The sequence below is a fragment of the Drosophila nasuta genome, chromosome 2L, assembly GCF_023558535.2.
Source record: "Drosophila nasuta strain 15112-1781.00 chromosome 2L, ASM2355853v1, whole genome shotgun sequence".
In the NCBI taxonomy this organism is placed as follows: domain Eukaryota; kingdom Metazoa; phylum Arthropoda; class Insecta; order Diptera; family Drosophilidae; genus Drosophila; species Drosophila nasuta.
Window position 1 is genome coordinate 1,995,602 of NC_083455.1, and position 6,295 is coordinate 2,001,896.

The 6,295-nt window shown below is 36.1% G+C and overlaps 1 protein-coding gene across 5 annotated transcripts in view; it reads right to left on the bottom strand.

Moving 5' to 3' along the window:
* LOC132791869 (protein abrupt) overlaps positions 1–2,690 on the bottom strand; it is a 53,127-nt gene extending 50,437 nt beyond the window's left edge. For 4 of the 5 annotated variants that reach the window (XM_060800990.1, XM_060800974.1, XM_060800999.1 and 1 more), the window contains exons 1-2: positions 2,633–2,690; positions 1,229–1,550 (exon numbers count right to left, since the gene is read on the bottom strand). The gene's annotated coding sequence lies outside the window, so the exon portion shown is untranslated. Of the gene's footprint in view, positions 1–1,228 lie in introns of all 5 variants that reach the window. The other variant, XM_060800984.1, reaches the window with a different exon arrangement.
* Between the last annotated feature and the right edge of the window lie 3,605 nt (positions 2,691–6,295).

Here is a 6,295-nt window from a genome sequence, read left to right on the forward strand (position 1 = left end):
GTTTTATTCTTTTATATGATAAATTGCGTGTGTGTGAGAGAGAAGAAAGAGAGAGCGAGAGAGAGAGAGAGATAGCAAGAGGTCAACCCTTGCTTGCTCCTTTCCATGCTTTATTGCAAAATCAATATCAGTGAAGAAAGCTGTGAAGCAGCAACGAATCTTCTGACTTCTCGGGTTCGGCTTCAACTTCGACTTCGGATTCTCTATTCTTTGGCTAATTAGCTACGCAAGTTGGTGAGTTGCAAATTACAATGCGGCATGCGGCAAGGCAAGCGGCATGCCTCTGGGCTCCAGCGCACACGCAAATCACTTGTTTTTATGTAATTAGCCGAGCTAACGGGCAACAGCCAAGACTTTTGGCGAAGACTTAAAATACTTCAAACCTCCAAGCTGAACTTCGACTTTGAAGCGTAATTAACCGAAAACCGATCACATCTTACAACATACCGTGTGCCGCCCCTGAGACCAGCCCCCAGGCCCCCTCAAGGCCCCCTTTAAGATCAACCTACCGAAATTCGCTTGGAAATCTTCTCGGTCTCGTTCAACGACCGATAAAATTACCTCCGACTCTACAATTCTCCTGCCTGTTTCTTTCTTCCCCTCTTCTCTCTTCTGTCACTGGCGAGTTGGCTGCCTTTTAGCGAGTTATTGATTATTAATTTTTGGTAACTTGTGTGTTCCCAAACATTATTTCTTTTCCCTCTTTTGCCCCCGTGTGTGTGTTTTTTTTTTATTTTTGGTTTTTTTGTTTCAGCAGTCGCTGTAATTACAGCAAAGCGTTAATTGTTCGCCTCCTCTCTGCATTCTTGAACATTTTCGGGTTTCTCTAAGTTTGTATTTGCTTTTGTTAGCTAACAAAACATAAAAAAATAGGAAAAAACAACATTAGTCAGGGCGAGAAAACTACACTTACGCAGCATCTAGTCATCCAACCATCCATCTATATCTATCGATATTGTTCATCTATTCATTATCTGCCATTACCATTATTCCCCCAAATACACACATTTTTACGATACGTACACCTCTAATGTACCTACATAACTAGTTGCCTAGGAATGGAACTTGAGATGATATGTTATGTGTTGTGTTTTGATTGTTGAAATCCCCATTGTTTCACAAAAACAGAAATCAAAACCTTTTCAAAACATTATCATTGCAATTATATTTTAAGTAATTCTTATATTTAAGATGCTCTTGTTCAAAATATGATCAAACAAATATTTACCAATTCTGTTATTTCGGAGATTTCTTCACTTATTTTTAGGACGTATCTCGATGAATCCTTCTTGGGGAATACCGCATGTAATTTTGGCGCTCTTGACCTTCGAGACAATCGAAGTTCTTTTAGTCAGAAATTGTTAATTTTTGAAGTTATTTTAGACGACACATTTACAATATTGTTGAAAATTTTTGAAACTCGCGATATTCGTGTTTATGTTTGGGAGTATATAAATTTGGTGTTGAATTTGTTCCGATTATGAGAATGGATATTTTTGTTAATTTGCTGCCTTCAAGGAGATGCACATAACACTGCAAAACTGAAAAAGCTGTAAGAACGGAGACAATCACAATCAATGAGGAGGCCCCACAGTGCACAATAAAGCGAACGGCGAATGGAAGGAGGAAGATTCAGAAGCAGAAACAGAAACAGAAACAGCCGCAGATGACGCTTTGTGCATTTTCTATGCACTGTGATTTAGTTGTGATTTGTTGTTCACAAGTGTGTGTTTGCTTCTTTGTCGCTTTTGCTTTTATTAATAAAATGCACAACTTCCGTTATTAATTTTGCAACAGCGACAATTGTTGTCACTGCACTGTAGTGCTTGCGTGTGTGCGTCTCTTTGTGTGTGTGAGTGCGAACTTGTGAGCAATGATGACAACAACAATGACAAGCGCTGAACGCGATGTGTCACCAATAAGGCTCGACGCGCAAAGGGGAATCGAAATCGTAATCGAAAATCGCAGTCGCAATCGAATTCGCATAAACGCTTTCGACAGGGCCGTAGCGAGGTTATGTTAAACCCCAGCAAGTTGCGGGTGGAGTCGCTGCTGCGCTCCTGTGCACGCGACGATGGCGTTGTTGTTGGCGCTGTCGTCGTCGTCGTCGTCGTCTGCTGCTACTGCTGCTGCTTCAGTTGCTGCTGCTGCATTCATTCATAAAAATCAGGTTGTAAAAAAGCAAAGGCAACGCTGATTTTTATTTATTTATGCCAATTTGCCGCTGCCATTGTGCATGTGTGAGTTTGTTTTCGTTTTTCGTATTTTTTTTTTTTTTTTGCTGCTGCTGTTTTTATTGTTTTTGGCTAGCCGCAGGAGGCAAATTGTCACTGATTTTTGTTGCGATTATCATGATGATGAACATTAGTTTCGCTTGGAATTAAGAAACAAATTGTAATTGCAATTGCACTTCAACTCTGTTTATTATTATTAATTCATTGATTGAATTTCGTTTTTGCATATCAACACTATTTCTTTCTTTTGCTTGTTTGTTTGTTTTTTGTTTTCTTCTCGCTCGCGTGTTGCAGTTAAAGTTGCAATTGAAAAGATTATCCAATTGCCAAGCGAATTTCAAACTTGGCTAAAAAACCAAAACAAATCACAAATAAGGCAAATCGAAGATTAGCCGCACTTGAACCACGACACCTGCTGCCCGTCTGATTGCTGGAAATGTACTGAGAACGCCCGCGTAATTTTTTTACTTGCTCTTTCGTCGTCTTGTTGGACTTGATTCGGCTTGTTGGAACGAACACAACGCTCGTTCGTTACGAACGCACGCACGCTTCAAATCGTAATGCCAGACCAAAATGTTCAACGTCCAACCGAAACCAGTTGCAACCGAGCACGCTGGAACAGACATGTTAGTTGTTGATGTTTGACAGAACTACGCACGAACCACACAGCGTAATACGCAGTTGTAACAAGAAACATCAATTACAGGGGGAATAACCGTTTATTGCGGTTAAATGTGCATATTAGCAATATTACATACGTTTGTTAATATTTGTAAATTTTAAATTTGGGATTTTATTTTAAACTGTCCAATGCAGACACAAGATGGCATTTCTATTTCTATTTAATATATTGGTGTTAATTTAAATTCTTAATTTGTAATTTGTAACTTAATTTATTTTGAGCTAGGTTAAATGTGAATGCATCAATAATTATTATATTATTCTGTTAAACTATTTTTATTATTAAGTATTATTATAAGTATTATTAAGTTGCAATCTTTCAGATATCCATTTCATGTTTCGTGTAAATTAGTTTGTACACAAAATGTTAGTTTGTAGTATTTCTTGACTTAAATATTAAATAACAGAGCTAATATTAACACTGTTAACCCGCTGTTATTACTTTGTAAAACACAGACACCACCGGCGCCGCATCAAACATGTTCGATGCTTGAGATACAACAGATAAGCAAAAAGGTACAAAAATAATGTACCGAAACATGTACATTTCCAAGTCTTGTAGATGATTTGATTTTGTGGTAATAATGTTACGTACACATTTGAGATTAGCAACGAGAACAATTGGAGATTGTACTCTTGCAAGTAAACATATGTATGTATATTATTTATTTCTTGAATTATGTGTAAAGATATGTTAGATAATTAGTAACTAGGTCTTTGGGGTAAAATATAATTGAAACCGTGAGAACTAAATTCGCAAGATATGTTATGAAGTGGTATCTTAATGTGTAACCTTTTGTGTTCTAACGACTAAATTACAAAGTCTAGAGGATATATAGGGTGATAAATATAATTACTATTCTTAACAGGTCTGACGAATAGCGTCATCGAAATATGCAGAATTGACACAAGTATTTGTAATAAATTTATAATCGCAGAGATGGGCGATAATAAACGAAATAAATGCTTAAAAATAAAACAAGTGAGCAGTATACATATAATGTACAGATATATGTATATGTTTTAGAACAAGGTGTTCTCATCACAAGATTGAAAACGTCAATAAAAATAATACACACATTTGCTGAGAAAATAAGATCGGTGAATTTGTGTGAATAACTATTAAAGAAAACTCGAATACTTCATTAAACTGAATCTCAAATTATTAAGTGTAAGTGAGATTTTATGCAATTTAATAGTTGCCTTTTGTTACATGATTAAATTCCATATCCAAGACCGTAATTTGAAATTGTGTTACCTTTTTATATAATAAAAGTAGATTCTAAATATTTGATAATTTGTCTAAAATTAAAATCAAGCCTCCCACGATCTGGTAGTGTTTATTTTTTTGACAATGTCCGTCGAGTATTGAAACAACAACAAGAAAAAAGCAAGCAACATAATGATGAAAAAGAACAAAATGAAATTTTTGTGCACAAGTAAGATTTTTCAATTTTGTTTCTCAAGTTTTGTTTTTTGATTTTGTTCATGCTATAAAAATATAAACAGCAAAGCGAAGCAAATAAAGGCAAACACACGAATATTTTAATTAGAGTATAGATAAAAAATGACGAAAACAACAACAATAAGAGCAAACGCGTGAAATGAACAAACAGCAACAAATATTAACAATAATTATAGCCGAAATCACAGCAAGAACAACAACAATAACTACAGATACAGATAGAGATACAAATACACTAGACGAGATACCTACGTATTTCATATAAATTTTCGAGCTTTCCACAATTTTGATAAAAATAAAATTCCACTCACACACACACACACACACACACATACGCGCACTCAAACGAAAGTCTCGCAATAATGCGACACTGATTCTTAGGGAAGTACCTATGGGCTGCATGGAGAGTGAGCGAGATGGGGATGGGGATGGGGATAGGTGGAGGATGAGGGGGGGGTGTGTGTGTAGCATCTGGTAAAAATAAATACAAATGTCGCCGGCATCAATAAGATATAAATTAAACGTGTACTACAATCCCAATGTTAATTAGGAACTCACGTTGCAAGGCTGCATGCCGCATCGAAGCGATAGCTTCTTCCCCCTCCCCTCCCCTCCCCACGCTTCTGTCCGACACTCCGAAGCCCCTTGAGTACCCCTCTTCGCTTATGCTTGGCTGGTAGCATTTGACATGCCGTCGTGTATCTATTAGATACATTAGCCGCTGCATGCGATCGCGGTCCATTGGATGGATCCACTCGATGAGGGGGGCTGGGGGGAGAGGAGGCTGCAACGTGCAACGTGCAACGCGCAACGTGTAGCATCGACAATTTCGTGTTGTTTCTCTCTAGTAAATTTTATATTGTTTTGTCGCGTTTAATAATGCTCCGCCGCCTGTCACCTTCCAGCTTTCTAGGGGAGGACCCAACCCAAGGCGGTTCGAAAAACTTTATTTATGCCACCTCATGAGCTTAATGACTTCCTGCAACAGCAGCAGCAGCAGCATCAGTAGCGATAGCAAGAGCGAAAATAGCTTAAATTCTATCCGAAAGAAGAACAATTATTGTCAGCTACAAAGATATCTATAGATATCTCTGAAAATACAGAGTCGAGTAGTTTGAGTACCATCCGATTTCTTTACCACAATTCAGTTTCTAAGAGATACTATTGACAATGATTTTAAAACTCAAAGCTGTAAAATCCAAATATTTTAAACTGCAATAATAATAATACTTTCATTTGTATAAGGTTTGATAAAGTAAAAAAATTGTTTTATTAAAAAAATATAGCTATTATTTGTAATGAGGACAGAGTTGAGACAATTCTGTAAGAATCTATAGTTTGAATGATCAGTCAGTTCAGCAGTAAAAGCTTAATCTTAGCATATAATAAAGTTAAGTGACTTATAAGAATCTGTTAAATGATATATAGAAGGAACCAAATATGAAACGCACAATCTTTTATTATGATAATAGATTATTGTATTTTCTAGTAAAGCTTTTTCCATTATATAAATAATATTTATTTCGCTAGAAAATGTCATCTATAACTCATAAATGTTATTTAAATTGTGTCTTTAATTATCAGTTAAGAGAAGTTATTTAAGAAATACTTTTGTATGACAAGAAATAGCTACTGCAATCGGGTCTTTGGCTGGCAATCTGATATATTTTGTGTTGTATGGTATTTTTAAAATGTAGTACCAAATACAGCTTTCGGTATGTTTCAGTATTTTTGCAGTATATTTTCAGTACATTTGTAGAATATGGTTTTATTGAAAATAAGTAGCGGGTATCTTTCTTACTTGTTTTTGGTTACTTTAATAACCCGTTCACCGAATTAAAACCTGAAGAATATTCAAAAAAACTTTCAGGACATCTTAACTCAATCATTGATGCTGATCAAGATGTCTGCAAAC